This window comes from Panthera onca, chromosome C1 (assembly GCF_046562875.1).
Source record: "Panthera onca isolate mPanOnc1 chromosome C1, mPanOnc1 haplotype 2, whole genome shotgun sequence".
Taxonomy (NCBI): Eukaryota; Metazoa; Chordata; class Mammalia; order Carnivora; family Felidae; genus Panthera; species Panthera onca.
The window spans coordinates 16,006,791-16,023,470 of record NC_138346.1 but is presented as its reverse complement, the minus strand read 5'-3'; the positions used below and the strand labels follow the sequence as shown (position 1 = coordinate 16,023,470).

At 42.8% G+C, this 16,680-nt stretch overlaps 1 protein-coding gene across 2 annotated transcripts in view; it reads right to left on the bottom strand.

Annotated features, from left to right (window-relative positions):
• Positions 1 to 16,680, bottom strand: part of PAX3 (paired box 3) — a 97,188-nt gene that overhangs the window by 32,348 nt on the left and 48,160 nt on the right. The gene's annotated exons all lie outside the window — the stretch shown is intronic.

The following is a 16,680-nucleotide window of genomic DNA, read 5'->3' as shown; positions in this document are numbered from 1 at the left end:
TGTGTTCAAAAATTACCGCAATTGTGAGATGGCCACAACAGAGCATAAAAAGCAAACACAGAACCCTTCTGAGCATGGGGCCATGAGTGGGCGACTGCATAGGTCACATGTCCCTGAAGCCAGGCCCGTTGCAGGCCCCTTCCCAGCAAGTTTGAGTTTGTCTGTGTTAGCAGACATCAGGGAAGGAGATTTTCCATAGTTAGTGTGTGAGCATCTCCGAAAGAGAGGAAGGAACCGGGAAATTAGATAGGAATTTGCATTAATGATGCAATACGGCATCCGTGAGTTCTGGCAATAACACAATAACTGTCAGCCTGGAGAGTGTTCTGAGGTTTGTGGGCACAGCAGACACAGGGCTCTGGGCAGGAGCGCAGCCATCTCCCGGAGGCCCTGGACATCAGGGCAGTAGCAGGGGGCCATCAGAGGGCTCTCAGGCCACACACTCTGAGCAGAGCTCAGGACACCCAAGGGCCTTGCTCCTGAGCATATCCAAATGCACTCTGAAAACTCCCCAAATAGCTGAGGGATCCTCTGGAGAAGGGGCTGAAGTGTGCTATCTGCAAATGAGGAAGGAATTGTAGATCATTAATGTCATTGTCAAGGTAACTCCTTTGCACACCCCGGCTGTAGGACCCGAGGAAACACAGGTGGTGCCAGAAGCGATGACAAAATGCAAAAAAGTACCAATTCTCATTTATCTTAAACTCCAACAACTCTGCCCTACAGAAATCAAAAATTTCATTCTACTTCAGTACCAATTATAAGCTGCCCAAAAGGGGTACACGTCCAACATAACCCATAAATATAATCTTAATTTTTTAATATTTAATACTTTTGTAATTTACTCACACTCAAACTTGAAAATTAAGAGAGCGAATTAATAATCTATATGACAAATTAAAGAAAAACAAGTTCCTGTACGTAAAAGCAAAATGGAAGCATCGTATATAATGCATCTGCTGTATGTTAGCCATGAGGCTTGGTTTTTCAATTATGTTGTCTAATTTAACATAAAATGGTCTCATTTTCTTAGTTTATTTTATTTATTTTGAGAGAGAGACAGAGAGAGAGAATCCCAATCAGGCTCCACACTGTCAGCACAGAGCCCAATAGAGCTCGAACTCACAAGCCAGAAGATCATGAAATGAGCCGAGATCAAGAGTTGGATGCTCAACTGACTGAGCCACCCAGGCGCCCCTAAAATGGTCTAATTTGATACAAATCTTGTTTTAGGATACTTAGGAAATAAAACCAGACTTTCTTTAAGTGTGGGAATGTTTTAAAGGAGCAGTAACACGCTAAGAAATGTGCCATACGTTGCATTATAAACTTCAAACGCTCCCAATACAACTTATGTGTGTACGTGTTTGATAAACGTGAGTCCGATGAAAAGAGCGGTAATTTGTGCGTCATTGTAGGGCAGTGGATCTTGAGCTGTTGGGGCTTCAGAATCACTTGAAACGCTGGTGAAAACACAGATTGCTGCCCCCACCCCGTTCCAGAGTTTTCTGCTTTCACAGGTGGTATGCCAACTTTACTGATCCTGAACGATACTTTGAGAACCACCTCTACAGAATATTCCAGACTCTCATTTTCTCTCCCCAAATTCCCCAGTATATAATATTTTTCCTGCTGTAATTTATCAAAGCAACACTTCCACATACATAATACACTTTTCAAGAAATGGATTAGTCGTTCTCCTAAGACCATTGCGTACCATAAAATGTTTCCCTTCCCTGCTTCCGGTTTCTGTTGCCCTGACTTTTCTGTCTTCTGTAAATTCAGGTGCAAACCCCAACAGCGTTTAAGGGCTGACCAACAGCTTCCTCTGCCTGTGAGAACCTTAAATCTTTGCTTCCCCTTTCTCTGACTATGATCCCGTTAGGATAATAGTATGTGGAAATTTTCATGTTTCCTCTGGGAGTCTCTAGGGTTATTAAATCCTCCCAAGTAAATATGATGTGCCATGCACTGTCAGGTCAATTAATCAACATCACCTCTAGTTTCTGAAGAAAGGGGGCTGCTTACATTTGCGAGTACCAGTGAGAGTTAATTCTGAGGGTCAAGGCCACCGTGTTTCACCTGAACGATCCACATCCCCCTGAATATAAGCTTTGTGAGCCTCTCTCCATCTTGTTCACTGTTGGAAGCCTTGGAACACCGTAGGTGCTCAATAAACACACGATGACTGAATGGAAACACCAGGTAGAATTTAAGTTTTGGACCAACACTGATTTCTCTGCCACTATTTTGCACCTTGAAATGGAAATGCTGCCCTTCTGAGTCTCCCAGCATGTACTGAAATGAGGTTCAGGAGTCCACAAATCCTCAAACATTATTTGGAAGTTTTTGCAAGTATTTGCGTAACTGTATTTTTTGGGGAAATAATTATCAATTTTTTCTGAGGATTGTGATTTTTTTTAAAAAAGCAAGTTGATCACCAACAGCTAGTAATTAAAAAGACTCAGAACGGGGCGCCTGAGTGACTCAGTTGGTTAAGCGTCGAACTTCAGCTCAGGTCATGACCTCGCAGTTCACCAAGTTCGAGCCCCGCTTCGGGCTCTGTGCTGACAGCTCAGAGCGTGGAGACTGCTTTAGATTCTTTCTCTCCCTCTCTCTCTCTGCCCCTCACCCACTCACACTGTGTCTCTCTCTCTCAAAAATAAATAAGCATTAAAAAAAATTAAAAAGACTCAGAACGTCTAGGAGTTCAATAATACAGGCTTTGCCACTAAAAATGAAATTTTCTTTGACAAGCTAATAAGTCGCTACTTGTATTTCTAGACTGCTTATTCAAGAGCAGTCCAATGGTTGTGCCTAACTAGGAAAACCTCCATAAAGCACCATTTCAAAAGACACTGAGGAAATGACTTGCCTGATTTCTCTGCGGGAAAATTATCTGAACCAATGGATCGTTTCTGGCAACATGAAGCCACAGTTGTACCAGTTAATTCTAACTTGTCCCCATCTGTACAGCCCAAAAGGATGTGGGCTTGAAGATATGTTAAGTCAGCCACCCAAGACTAATCTACCAGCTAGGAGATACGAGCTACTTCTAAAGACGGAAACACTACCGTGCCTTGTATCACCCAATAGAAATAAGATGCATTATCTGTGCAGAACACGAATCACAATAATGTCATGAATTTGAATCATTCCGTTTTTACCAAAAACAAGTCTGACCCTTACATTTTAACAGCACGAGAAAAAATATTTTGAAGTTCATCTATTTCACATATTCAACTTTCCTCTAGATACTAGATACAAAATACCTAATCCTCCTAAATATTACAGCAAAGTAAAAACAAGGCTTTTTTTTTTTTTTTTTTTTCAGACAGCTCAACACAAAGAAATTACAGTTTTTCTAATGCTGTGACTTGGACCCCGCAAGACAGTTCTCTAAAATAGACTGCCAGGATATAACAACTAGATTAAATATAATCTCTTCAGTAATATAATCTCTTTGGATTACTTCGTCTGTCTAGCCTTGATATTAAGAGGGGATTTTCAATGGCATTTAAGTTACTCAGTCATCTTCTACACACGCCTTCACAAAGTTTGCTTTGTTATTCATTAAATAGAGATATCGTTCCCCAACTTGAAATTCCAGAACAGCTCTCATAAGAAACCCACACCAACATATGATACATGACTTTCTGAGTGGAGAGTCTATTGCTCTAAATTGCATAATTCTCCAATTTTACCCCAATCCATATTCTTATCAGACCTTGAAAGTTTTGACTCTATTTTCAAAACCCCCTCACAATCCATTTTCTGACTTACACATGAGTGTAATTCAATGTCTCCAATGAGCCTGGAGCAAACCTCTCTCTTACCAATGTAAGTACACAAAAACCCTGTGAAATAAATACCCCTTTGTACAAAAAAAGGAAACTGAGACTCAGAGACAACATTATTCAGATCACGTGACTAAGGAAGCTAGGATTTGACCCAGGTGTATGGGGCTTCGGAGGACATACTTTCTTTCTTCTAGCCTGGTATGTTCTAAATAGGTGCTCAGTTCCTTCTTCTCTCTCTCTCTCTCTCTCTCTCACGTGTGTGTGCACACATGCACACGCGCGCGTGCGCACACACACACACACACACGGTCCTTTTGAAGAGAAATACCAGAAACAAATCCAAACAGGAATTCTAATACAAGTTATTTAGCTGATTGCCACCAATGACTCATTTGTCCCAGGTTTTCAAAAACTTCCTAGAATCAAAGGAAATTTATGAAAACACAACCGTTTAATATTAGACACCAAATCAATTTCCTGATCGAATTTAATTCCATTCAATGAACATTTATTGAATTCTTTGTATATTCAAGTGTAGTCGTTAAACAAGGGTAAAGCCCTAAGAAACTAATCCATTTGCCAAGATGCTGAATGAATTTATTTAAGAAAACAAAATAGTCTGACCATTTGAAGTCTCCCTTAAGAATCATCGCAGAGCCCTGGTCATAAGATCCAGCGTCAATCTAGAAGATACTATTGGTCACAAGCAGTTGAACTGATCACTCATTTTACAGCTTTACTAAATCCTTCTTTTTTGCTATTAAAAACATCTTAGTGAAAGGATCTCAAGCCCTGTAAAGTAACCTCAAACTGTTTTCAGACAAAAGTGCAGGAATAAATAACTTGAAATCTGTTGGGGTATTCACAAGTTATTCAGTACATGCCCCAGAGTGATCCCGGGGAAACAGTCACCTCTCCCCAGGTGCCTCAGTGTTTCAGTTCCGTGCTTTGTATGGAAGGTCATTTCTTCCTTTTCCCTCTCAAGCTAATTTTAGGTCTCAGGAGCCAAATTTTTAGTGACCCCAATGATTTCACATTAACTCCCAAGATTAACCTTGGGAATGTGGACATCATCAGTTTAAAAAAAAAAGAGAGAGAGAGAGAGAGAGAGAAAGAGGTCAAGCATAGGCAACAATCATTACCCCCACAGGATTACAAATTCTTCCTTCGGAAACAAATCAAACTGGGAGGAGAGGGCAGAAGTATTTACCACCAGCGGACCAACCATGAAGTTTAATTAAAGAAGGAATTACAGAATTAGAGAGTATGTCTTTGTCCGTTAACCCCTTGTGACCTCTTCTGTAGCCTGAAGAAATATTTCATCCTAGTTAACGCTATTATACATGAGATCTTACCTCAATTTTATAGGGATTTAGTCACGTGGACTTCTATAATTATTGGTTTCCAGACCAATATAATTCAGAGATGGGAGACAGGCAAAAAATGGAGAAACAAAATAATTCACAAGCATGAATTTGGCACACTGTCTTTCTTCTCAGCAAGACCTTTCATTTGAATAATTAAAGAATCAAAACATGACAACCATTTAAACTCTATGTTTGTCCCAGATAGAATACGATGCAATTTACAGACACAGAGGAGGTGGGGGGGATCTCTCTCTGCGGGCTCTGAGGCTGAACGTCATCATCAGTCATTCACTCTAAGATGGCCCCAGACCAAATCGGACGGTCTTTTCGTCTGTACTAATCTTTGCAAGCTCGACCTATCAGCATTTGTACTCAAAGCTGTGTCTTGCTGATTAAAAAATAACAATAATACAACACAAATTAAAGTAAGAATCGTGCCTGAGAGCTCCCTGAGACCACTTCCTCCCATATCTGAAGGTCTTAGGGGACCTGGCAGGTATATTCCACAAGGTCTTTGACGGGTCAGCTCGAAGTTTGAGGCACCCACTCGGCTAACTGCAGAATGTCTCCTGCGTTTGTGAGTTTTGCCATCCAGCATGAAGGGGACGATGGGACAGCTAACTGTTTTCTGATGTGAGGTGGCCCTTCTCCACTGAGAGAGATGTGAATGACCTCTCTCGTGTTTACTCGGGTGAAAGCCAGGACGAGTGAGGCAAGACTGATATTCCCTCACAGACCCAGAGTAAATGACAAATGACATTTTCCCTTTGTGATCTTTGGGATTTTTGTTGACTTATTTGGAGGCTTTTGTTGGATCCCAAGAAATGGCCTGTGGCTGAGGCCTATTCTACCGATTTCCACGCTCCATCTGTGGAATCCATCAACGGGGCATTTTACCCTCATTCAGGGGTCTGACACCTGCCTGGCAGGGAGCAGCAGACACAAAGAAAGCCGGGAGTGGATGAGAAAGGGGAGGTTGGTTGTTTTTTTTTTTTTTCCTTCCAGGGGCGGGGGGAGGTTGAAATGGATGCACAGTAGGGGTTAATCCAAGCCAGTCTAGAGACTTCAGCACCTGGAACCTTCTCTTCCACATTAATTCACAAGCTGAGAAGTAATCGGCGACATTATTTTTTTTTAAGTGTGTTTAAATCCTATCTAGGTCAAGAAAAGAAAAGAGATACAGAAAGGAAAAGAGATACCCGCCTGAAAGGAACACACGGGAAGACTGACGACCAAATCCAAAGGTGGACGTAGAAAGTGCGCGAGTGACCTAACAAACGATCAAGCATTCAAGAGAACTTCCCAGAGTTCCTGACTCAGGGACGATTTGAGGAGCTGTTATTTTGTTGGTGGATAAACAGGGAGAAATGGCCCGTCACCTCATCGGTGGTCCATGTGGAGGGGAGGGGGTCCTGTTTTGCTTTTTGTCGCCTCTACAACTTCTCCAAAGGTGCCAGCCAAGAATCTTTAACAAGAACCGCCCCCCCCCCCAGAAAAAAAAGAATAAGAATAAAATAAAAGGAGGTAGGACGATCTGTGGCAAGAATATTCTGGGCTTTCTCCAAGAAAGGTTCTTTTCAGAACACTCCATCTAATTAAGACCCGCAGCCACTTCCCCACTGCGGCCCCTGCCCCGCAGTCCCCATTTGGGGGCTGCAGAGATGTAACGCTATTCCCCTCCCCCCGCCCCCAGGTCCTTCCCTCGGAAGCCGCCTTCTCGCAGCACGGGGTCATTAGAAGGAAAATAAGCTCCTGCCAGGTTGGTGCTAATCAAAATAGCACAAATAAACCCTGACACTCAACAACTCCCCGAGTGCCTGCCGCCCCGGGAGGAGAGTACAGATTGGTTATGAATCCGGCCGGCCGCGCGTGCTGCACACCCGCCCCGGAGTTCTCGCAAGTGCACGACATGGACCGTTGGGTGTTTACTTAAGATAAGAGCTATGGAGCCGCCAGAGCGGCCAAGCTGCCTCCCAGGCGATGAGCAGCACGGCCCCAAAGACCCCCCAGAGCCTAAGGTCCCGATCTCGGCGCAATGTCAGGTGCGCGCCGCACCTGCAGCTAGGTTACGCTGAGACACCTTAACTCCGAGTGGAGTTCGTCCCAACGGCCGGCCGGCGGCCGTCGCCTGATCATCGGTCACCGCAAAGGCCTCCCTTGTAACAACAAAGCCAGAAAGAAAGGCTTATGCTTCCTTGTTCGTCACAGCCCCGCCAGTAAATGGCCTGTAACAGCCATATGCACTTGATACATTTAAGGAAAAACCTGCCTGGGCCCTTTTTCTTCCCGCGATTACAGCAGCATCTCGTCTGGGGGAGCCGCAGAATCGTGACCAAAGTGTTTCAGCACCTCCCTCCTCAGGCTTCAAGTGCAGGACGCATCCTTACTTGCTTAGAGACCCTGACGCTGACCCAGATTACCTCGGTGGCTTCTTGAACCCCAGATTACCTCGGTGGCTTCTTGAACCCTCTGGTTTACGACCTGGAGGTGCGCGTGACAAGAATTGCTCTCAACAACATGAATCTCTCTCACCGAGGGAAAAGATGAAGTGACACCTCCCTACCCCACCCCTGCAAACGATTTTTATTTAAAGTTGTTTAACGGCTTTTTAAAAACGCCGTGGTCACTGCCACTGGAGCATTTCAAAGAGAAACAGAGGAAAGCCCCAAGAAAATGTGTTGCTATTCAATTAGGAAAACTGATTAGTTGACTAATTAATCAGTTAACAGCTTTCTAAGAATAGTCTCCCATGATAAGAATTTCCCCCCTCAAGAGCTTAAAAGTCAGTCATAATTAAAATTAAGAACCAGAGCTCGCTCTCTCCGTGTTAAGTCCCCATGGCCCTAAAAGCAGGGAAGCTAGGTTCTGGTTTCCCGGGGATTGGGCTGCATGGAGCAAAGAAAGGTAATTTGCACACTGAAGGGGAACAGGAAAACGGTAGTTCTCGTGAAAGGAAAAGAGCCAAGTGACTTTTATTTACAATTGCCAAGAGAGAGGCCATTATTGACCATATGTGCCACAATGGCCCTCTTATCACGGGCTGGCCATCATGTCCTTTGGGAGCTGTTAATGAACTGGGTAATTGAGCTGCTGACATGTGTTACCAAAACAAAACAATAGGAAGAAGAGACAAATGAACATTTTATTTGCCAATCAGAGTAGGTTCGCCTTTTCACGGAGCTGCGGCTAAGTTACTGACTGAATACATAAAACAGTGCATTGAAAGCAAGCAGATGTAGACACAATAATAGTTAACTGACAGCTTCTGGCCCATCTGTGCTTAACATTTTGTTAAAGAAATTACTTGACTTGCTAAAGAGACCAATCATACAGCTGCCCCGAGTGCTACATTATAAGAGATAAATCATTAGCTAAACTGTTTCATGCTTAAAATGACAATGCTTATTAACAGTTGTGTTGGGACATTTTTGCCGGCACAGCTTGACACAGTTATTACTTGCTAAAAATGGGACAACTCCTAGATTTTCAACAGAAGGGAGTTGGGGCCGGGGGAGGAATCCGAACACTGCAAACCCTTTGAAAGAACAATAGGCATTTTTAATCTCTCACGATTAAGTCTGCATTTCTAAGATGTTACAAATGGGGGGGGGGGGTGGGGAACCTGTGAAATGGACCACAAGATGATGTTCCATGTGGTAATTAGGTATCTTTCTTCCCTATCTCTTTACTATGGTGGGGGGTGGGGGACACCATGTTGCAAAAGACTGGCTGTCTGAGATTTGGCTACTGTTTTTGTTACTGCATCTGAATTGAAACCACATTTTTTCCCCCACCCCAGTCCAAGTGTGGTTCATCCACTGCCATGCAGGACAGCTTACCTCTGAAATCATGTCTTTGTAAACTGGTTACCCAGAGACAGAACATGGGTCCCTCAAAATCCCTCTTGTGATGATTCCTTCAACATTCTGGGCAAAATTAAGTCAACGGTAGCAACAGTGATATATGAAAGGCTGCTATTCTGACTCACTGACTGCCTGCTATAGTCAACTCCTGCTTCCTTCCTCCTTCATGTACACGTTCTTTCATTTTTCCCAAAACCCTATTGGAGAAGTGTTGTCACCCCCATCTTAAAGATGAGAGGGGGGGAAAAATGAGGTCTGGGGAGTAATGTAACCTACCTGATCCATGAGAACGCAGAGAGGTTATCCAAATATAAGATCGTATGTATCAAATATAAGATCTAATTAGCATTGCCATTTGAGGAGGAAGATTGATGTGGGCTGGAAGAAAAACTGTAGCCAATATCATCACATTTTTTTTCTTCCTGGTCTACACTGCCAGGACTCAGATGTCACAGTCAACTCTGCAAATCAGTTGTGAAAACACGACTATAAAAGGTGAGTGGTATTCTCAGTGGTGGTTGGTGTGTGTGAAAATTATGTTATGCACAGTTCCTAACAGAGATCGCTGGCTATGAAACGGAAACCCTAGCTATGTATACAGAGCTTTAAAATAAGACACCACCTGATTCGCGACACAGTGGACAAAGACAAAGAACCACCCTGCCTTCACCTTTATTTCCCACGACTGGATATTTTTGCCATTGTGTGCATCAGTCACTTTCACGTCGACAAATAAATCCAAAGCAGAATATAAAAAAGAGATAACAAGTTGCACAAAGAGCCTTTCAGGGGGTAGAAAAACAAAAGAACGCTTTTGCCACCCTTATTGAGACAGGACTAGCAAAGACACACGCGACCCACGCTGTTTTACCGACAACTAAATTTTGTCAGGATTAGCATGGTGGGAGATATTCGGGGCGGGGGGGGGGAACCAAACACAAGAAAGGCAGATTTAAGAAGGAAGTTAAATACGACACCTTTTGTGCCAGAAACCTACATAAAGAGATAGAGAGGCCTGACAGCCTGGACAGACCAGGGGAAAGCATTCCTACAATTGCTGAAACATCAGAAACCCTAGGCCAGTCCCTTCGTCTCAGAGCGGAAGCCCAGAGAGCAAGCAGGGTTGTCCAGATTCACACACATGCTTCGGGAAACAGCGGCTGATGTTGTCCTCGGCACCGAGGATGCAAAAATGAATAATGTGTGGACTTAAAGCCAGAAAGCAAAAGTCGCATCACCTGGCTCCCACCGCAGTGCTCTCTCCACGGAGGCCAAGCCTGGGTACACACAGAAGATAATCCAGCCGTGTCCTGCAGCAACAGGGGGATTAAACGGCCTCGCAAGGCTGAAACACCTAGATACATTATTTACCAAATAACGGAGCCATAGATTCTGTGAGCCTGTGATCTTTAATATAGAGATCAAATTCATACATAGATGCTTTCACTGACACCTCCCATATGGCATTTCAAGATTGTTTCTTTGCTTTTTGTCTCCTACGGGATTCCATGAGGATTTCAGAAAAGGGGCAGCATGGGAAGCTGGTTTTGAAAATCCAAATCTTACCTGGGCCAATTATGGCTTCTTGGAAGAGAGAAAGAGGTAATAACTGAACATAAGCGAAAGAGGAAACTTTTCCTGGAGGCAAGAGAGGAGGCTGAGCTTAATTCTCGCTGGCACAGGAATTAGTGGCAACATCAAGGACACCATCAAAAATCATTCACGGAATACCTACTGCGCAAGAAACTTCAGTCGAGGCTGGGAGGGAAGGGAAAACGAGGAAGAGACAGTGATTTCACCCCTTCGGCCTGCAGAGGTATGAGGCTCAGGTCTGGGAAGTTGGCCAACCGGTCGAGATGACTAAGTAGAGGATATGAACAATTTATCAACCTCCCCGCTTTTTGAAATGTTGTTTTCTTCTCTTTGCGTCTGAGCAACAGTCACCATTGAACTCAGAAGTGATTCCAGAGGTCTGGGCACACAAAGCTGGCCGTCCTGGCAGAAGACCTCCAGTCCTGGAGACAGGCCAGTCGGCTCCAAATGCCCAATGGGCCACTTCCTCTCTGATATGGGGAAAGCTGCTTAACCCTTGAAACCGGTTCTTTCATTAGTAAGTGTGGCTCAATACACCTGCCTCAAAGGCTGATTTAAAGGAAGGGCGAGCGTTTGTAAAGCACAGAACAGTTCCCGAGGAGCAATATATCCTCAGCAAATATGGCCCCCCTCTGCCTCCCTTCACCACCATATTGTCCAAGCTCACCAGGCATAAAGGACTAGCATGAGGAAAATTCTCTCTCTAGGTTAAGACTGAGGGAAAAGTGGCCACTGAAGCCTTGTAGAAATTCCCAAATTCGTGAAACAAGAGCCTCGTCCAATGTCTCATCTGCTACCTCTTCCAAAGATCCTGTCTATAATCAGCCGGTATACATGTATCCAATTAAAAAGGATATTCAACTCTTGCTGCATATCTAATTCCCTTAGAAATCCAAAATGTTGGCCAGGGTACTCTACTCTTGCTGACCCAGGACACGTGTCTGTGCTGTGTGTCAATGTTTAAGGTAGCTCTGAGAGTAAATAAATTCTGTGCTCCCAAGTACCTCAGGGCCTGAACAAGAAGGCTGATGGATCAAAAATCAGGCAACTAGCCTAAAAGAAATTAAATATACTTGGCCTCCCCTCTATGCCAACATTCATTTTGGTTTCCATGGGAAAGAGCTTTGAATATGTTTGCTCGGAGGCAAATTCGCATCTGCTTTTATGTCTACTGATACACGTCTAAAAAACAAAATTGAAATATAGTTTTAAGCAATTCACTCTCTGATCGTGTTGATTAGTGTTCCCAGCCAGTGTGAACAGCTCAGGCACCCAGTCTCAGGAGAAGAAGAAAAAAAAAAAAAAAAAAATACAAGGATGTCTTCGGTAGCCGGCTTCTATGTGAATTACTAGACAACTGCCTTGCCCCTCTACGTTGCCTTTTCAGGAATAATCTTTCAGAACTGAAGGGAAATTAATAAGGAAATGCTGGGTAGAAGGGAGCAATGGAGAGGAGAGAAGAAAGAAGAGAAGAGGGTGAGCTGTCCATCCTAGCAAAGACGAGTAATAATGCAGTAAGTGATTTTAGAGTCAGTGGGTTGACCCCAGGCACTCCTTTCCCAAAAGACTGATGACAAGTCCTTTTGAGTTGGGAAAGCCTGCTCTGAGGGACGAGAGTGGGAGAGTGAGGGTCTGAAAACATGTCCTGATCCTTGGCAGCTTTGAATAAATTACAGACCCTCTTGGATGGAAACCAAAGATAGTCCTACTCATGTTTTCCACTCACGCCAGCCAGTGATTTTAACTGGGAATCACCCCATCAGCATGTCAGGATAGTGCTAATATTTAATCCAATTCAAACTCAAGTCCTACTCTTCACTACCCAACGATAAGTTTATTCCTAAGAAGAGTTTCGTGGACAAAATATATTTTCTATTTTGGGGGCACTTCTGTTTTCACACGGTAAATGTAAATTACAGTATAAAATAAAATTTGGGCAGTGCAAAAAAAAAAAAAAAAAGATAACCCCAGAATCCAAAACAATCACTATTGATTTTAAATTAAGGAGTTAGATTCTATAAATGGACGTTTGGCTGGCTGGCTGGCTGGCTGGTTGGATGAATGGATGGACAGAACAAGAGTTAGATATAGATTGACCAAACTTCTTTACTTGTTTCTTTCCATTCTTTTGTTCTGTGTATATCATTAACAAAATGTAAGTTTTTAAAACCTCTTTCTTGATTAATTACACCTTAAAAGGGTAAATAAAACTCTTCCCTCCAGCAAGCATTCAAATGAATTTATCTTTGTCGTTTTGGTAATAACAACAAATTTGGTTGATAGTATTGTTATGTGCAAATTTAACTTGAGTTCTGAGATTCTGTAGCACTACTCCTTCCTGTTTACTCATATACACCTGCAGATACATTTGAATGTGAAAATATAAGCATGTGCCCATCTCTCTATATAGGGACCAAGATAAATGACATGTGCTCGCACTGCATTCACAGGACGCCAGCATATAATTCACTCCAACAAGCACAGAAGCTGCTCCCGTACATCTCACTATAAATAAGCCAGTCTTGTTTAAAAGCTTCTCAAAGGCCTGAAGCATCCAAGGTGGCTGTCTTTACTGACCATTCCTCCCAATCCTTATCCCCATTTCTAACTAGGCTATCACTAAGTAAGAGGGGGCCCCTAAAATGCTTCCTTCTCCCTGATAGAAGCCAGAGTAGGATCAGTATGTACACAGAGCGGGACGCCGGCTAGAGAAGAAACCCAGCAGAAGCACAGCAAGATGACATCCAGGTAAATAACAATGTAAATTACGGGGGGGTGGGCGGGGCGGGGATATGAATACATCACTGTTTAAAATCTTTTTTACGACTACTTGCTAGTGGTCATGCTTTATGTTAAACGTGCTGCTTAGCATTAGAACTTTAAAAGCTAGAAATCATTTCAAAGATCATCAGACTGTACTTTACCTTACAGCTTCAAAACAAAACAAGACTGAGTTTCAAACAGATGAAATGATACTTCTGTCATCACCTGGCTTGTTAGTGGCAGAGTTAAATCTCAAACTTACATCTTTGAATTCTAAATTTTGGTTCTTTCCTTTTTATCACAGTGTCAGCGCATAATTTTCTGTGGATCTGTGGCTGAATTGACTTCTATTTTCTAGTCAGCTCTGGTAGCTACAGTCCCCCTCCCAGAACCACTGAATCTAAAGATGAATCAGGGGTGCCTGGCTGGCAATTCTTGATCTTGAGGTTGTGAGTTCAAGCCCCACGTTGAGTGTAGAGCTTATTTGAAACAAACAAACAAACAAAAATTTTTAAATAAATATGAACAAAATGAGATGGACTTTGGACTCAAATTGGGCCTTGGGGGGAAAAAAGTAAACATTTAGCCTCTCAACCATTCCGTATACATCTAACCATTACATGATGCTGTTTTTGTTCCTGACTTTTAACACTCTCTATTATATCTTTTTAACAATTCTGTGAGTTAGACAGATTTATCCTTTTTAAAAAAATAAAGTTGACACTCGGAGTGTTTAAAAGGATTTGCCCAAAGTCTCAACAAGCCAGCTAGGCATTAGCCAAATAAGTGTTGAGAATATAATCATCAGGCCTTCTCTCTTAAAATGCATGAAAATAATTTCTATCATCTTAGTACCATTAGCAAATTTCTTTGCTCAAGTAACATATATATTCAAATATAGATGACTAATAACCATTTTTATAAGAAATAATGATTAGTGTATTTCTGAGTAAATCAGCTTTAAAATGTAGAAACCTATTAATTTTTTTAATTTTTTAATGTTTATGTATTTTTGAAAGAGACAGAGAGAGCGTAAGCCATGAAGGGGCAGAGAATGAGGGAGACACAGAATCCGAAGCAGGCTCCAGGCTCTGAGCTGTCAGCACAGAGCCAGACGCAGGGCTCAAACCTATGAACCGTGAGATCATGACCTGAGCCAAAGTCAGATGCTTAACCAGATGAGCCACCCAGGCATCCTGAACACTAGTAATTAACGCGAAGTTGAACATATACACAAAAATCTGCTAAGGGTCCACTGTATGGAATTATTTTCATTGGACTGGAACAAACATACTTTTCCAGAATCCCACGAGCTTGCCAAAAGGGACCAAGGACTGGTCCTATCTTGATTTTCCCACCCTAACGAACTGAACCTGGCGTGCCCTTTCTGCCCATCTTAACATGATGTCCTCATAGGTCCCCAAACTTCCCAGGAACCCCCCACCCATCAATACCCCTCCTTTCTCTGGACTGCAAGGGCACTTCATACTTTCCATACATTCAGCACTTGTGCTTCTTAACTGAACTATTGACTAAACTTTGAGGTCAGCTCTTTTGCAACCATACATTTCTCTGACTGACCACTTCCTTGAATTACTATAAATTTAGTTGTGTGTCCCAATAGTGCTTTTTCATTTAATGGGTCAAACAGTCAGAGGTCAGCAGAGCAACTAGTAAGTCCATACAGACAAATCTAATGAGTGCAAACACCACCAAGAGCAGGTTTTGAGGGATCTTGGTTCTGTGCTTGCCAGATGAGTAGTTTTGCAAGCAAAAACTTAGAGGCCATTCTAAGAGCGCTGGCTTTGTGTGTCAAAGTTCAATGGTTATTTTGACTGCCATGATGCTGAAGAATTTGCAAAAGAGAAGCTGACTGATGGTGTCACGGCTCCATCACAAAATAAGGAAAGAATATTGAAAGAAGCACAGAGACCCCATTCTACCTCAATCTTTCATAGGACTCCAGTTAATTTGAAAGGCATCCACAGGCCATAGGTAAAGAGACTTTCTCTTGGTTTCAGTTATTGCCAATGAGGAAAAAAATACGGCAAAGTGCTCAGTAAACTGTAACAGTCGCATAACATGCATGTTTTTCTCATCACCATCACCGCCATATTGTCATTATTATTGTAGGAGATGATGCAGCACCAATTATACAAAATGTATTAGCCAATGTCAAATTAAAATGGCATTGCATTAAGGCTTTCACTTTCTCTAGAAAAGAAAAAGATGAGTGTATAAGAGGTTCTTCTTTGATCAGCTGAAGACACGTGCCCCTCTTTTTCCCAAACTTCTCAAATTTCTTTGAATACAGGAGGACACCAACAGCGTCTACGTGCTTCTTTCCCAGAGAAGATCTTTCCCTTTCGCAATTTCTTCTTCAACTGTAGGCCTTATGGAAGATGAACCCTCAACTTCCAGGATCCTACTTATCTTTCAACAAAGACGTTCTTCTTCCCTTCCGAAAAGGTTTGAGTAAGTCCCACCCTGAAAATATAGAGCCAGAAGCAGATCGATGTTTTGTGGAGCCTAAAGTTTCTACAGTTTGGTGGCTGGGAATGCTGCTTTTAAACAAAGAACAGGGGCACCTGGGTGGTTCAGTCGGTTAAGCGTCCAACTCTTGATTTCAGCTCAGGTCATGATCTCAGGGTCGTGAAACTGAGACCTGCGTTGGGCTCCACATTGGGTGGGGAGCCTGCTTAAAATTCTCTCTCTCTCTCCCCACCCTCCCTCTGCCCCTCCCCCACTCGCTTGTGCGTGTGCACACTCTTTCTCAAAAATAAATAAGTAACAAATACATAAATATTTTTAAATGACATAAAACTAGCTTAATTTGGCATGTTTTACAAAATTACATGACCATGGGACACACTGTTGAGGCCTTTGCAGGAATTTGAAAGGCATCCTTATCAGTGAAGGTTCCGAAGTTTGCTTTGTTGTAAACCCACTACCGCTCATGAATCACTGCTAAAGCCAGAAAGCCCCTAAATGCAACGCACAAGAGAAAGACGCTCGCTTTCTACATCCACACGTCCCTCCATGAAAGGTCTAAACACCCATCAACAGTGGCAATGACAACCCATCCTACCACAAGTAGCAGGGACAGACAAGTCAACCAGTAATCATAATTATAAGCTACCTAGAATCTTTCACAGGGGCATGGCGTCTCTTGCCCAATTCTGCTGAAATCAACTCTTGGACATAGCCACTTCCACAGCCTGTGAGTAAAGCTTATCCTATAAACTATAACAGTGGAGACACGCCCTTCACAGATCGTTCAGAGAACTTCATGAT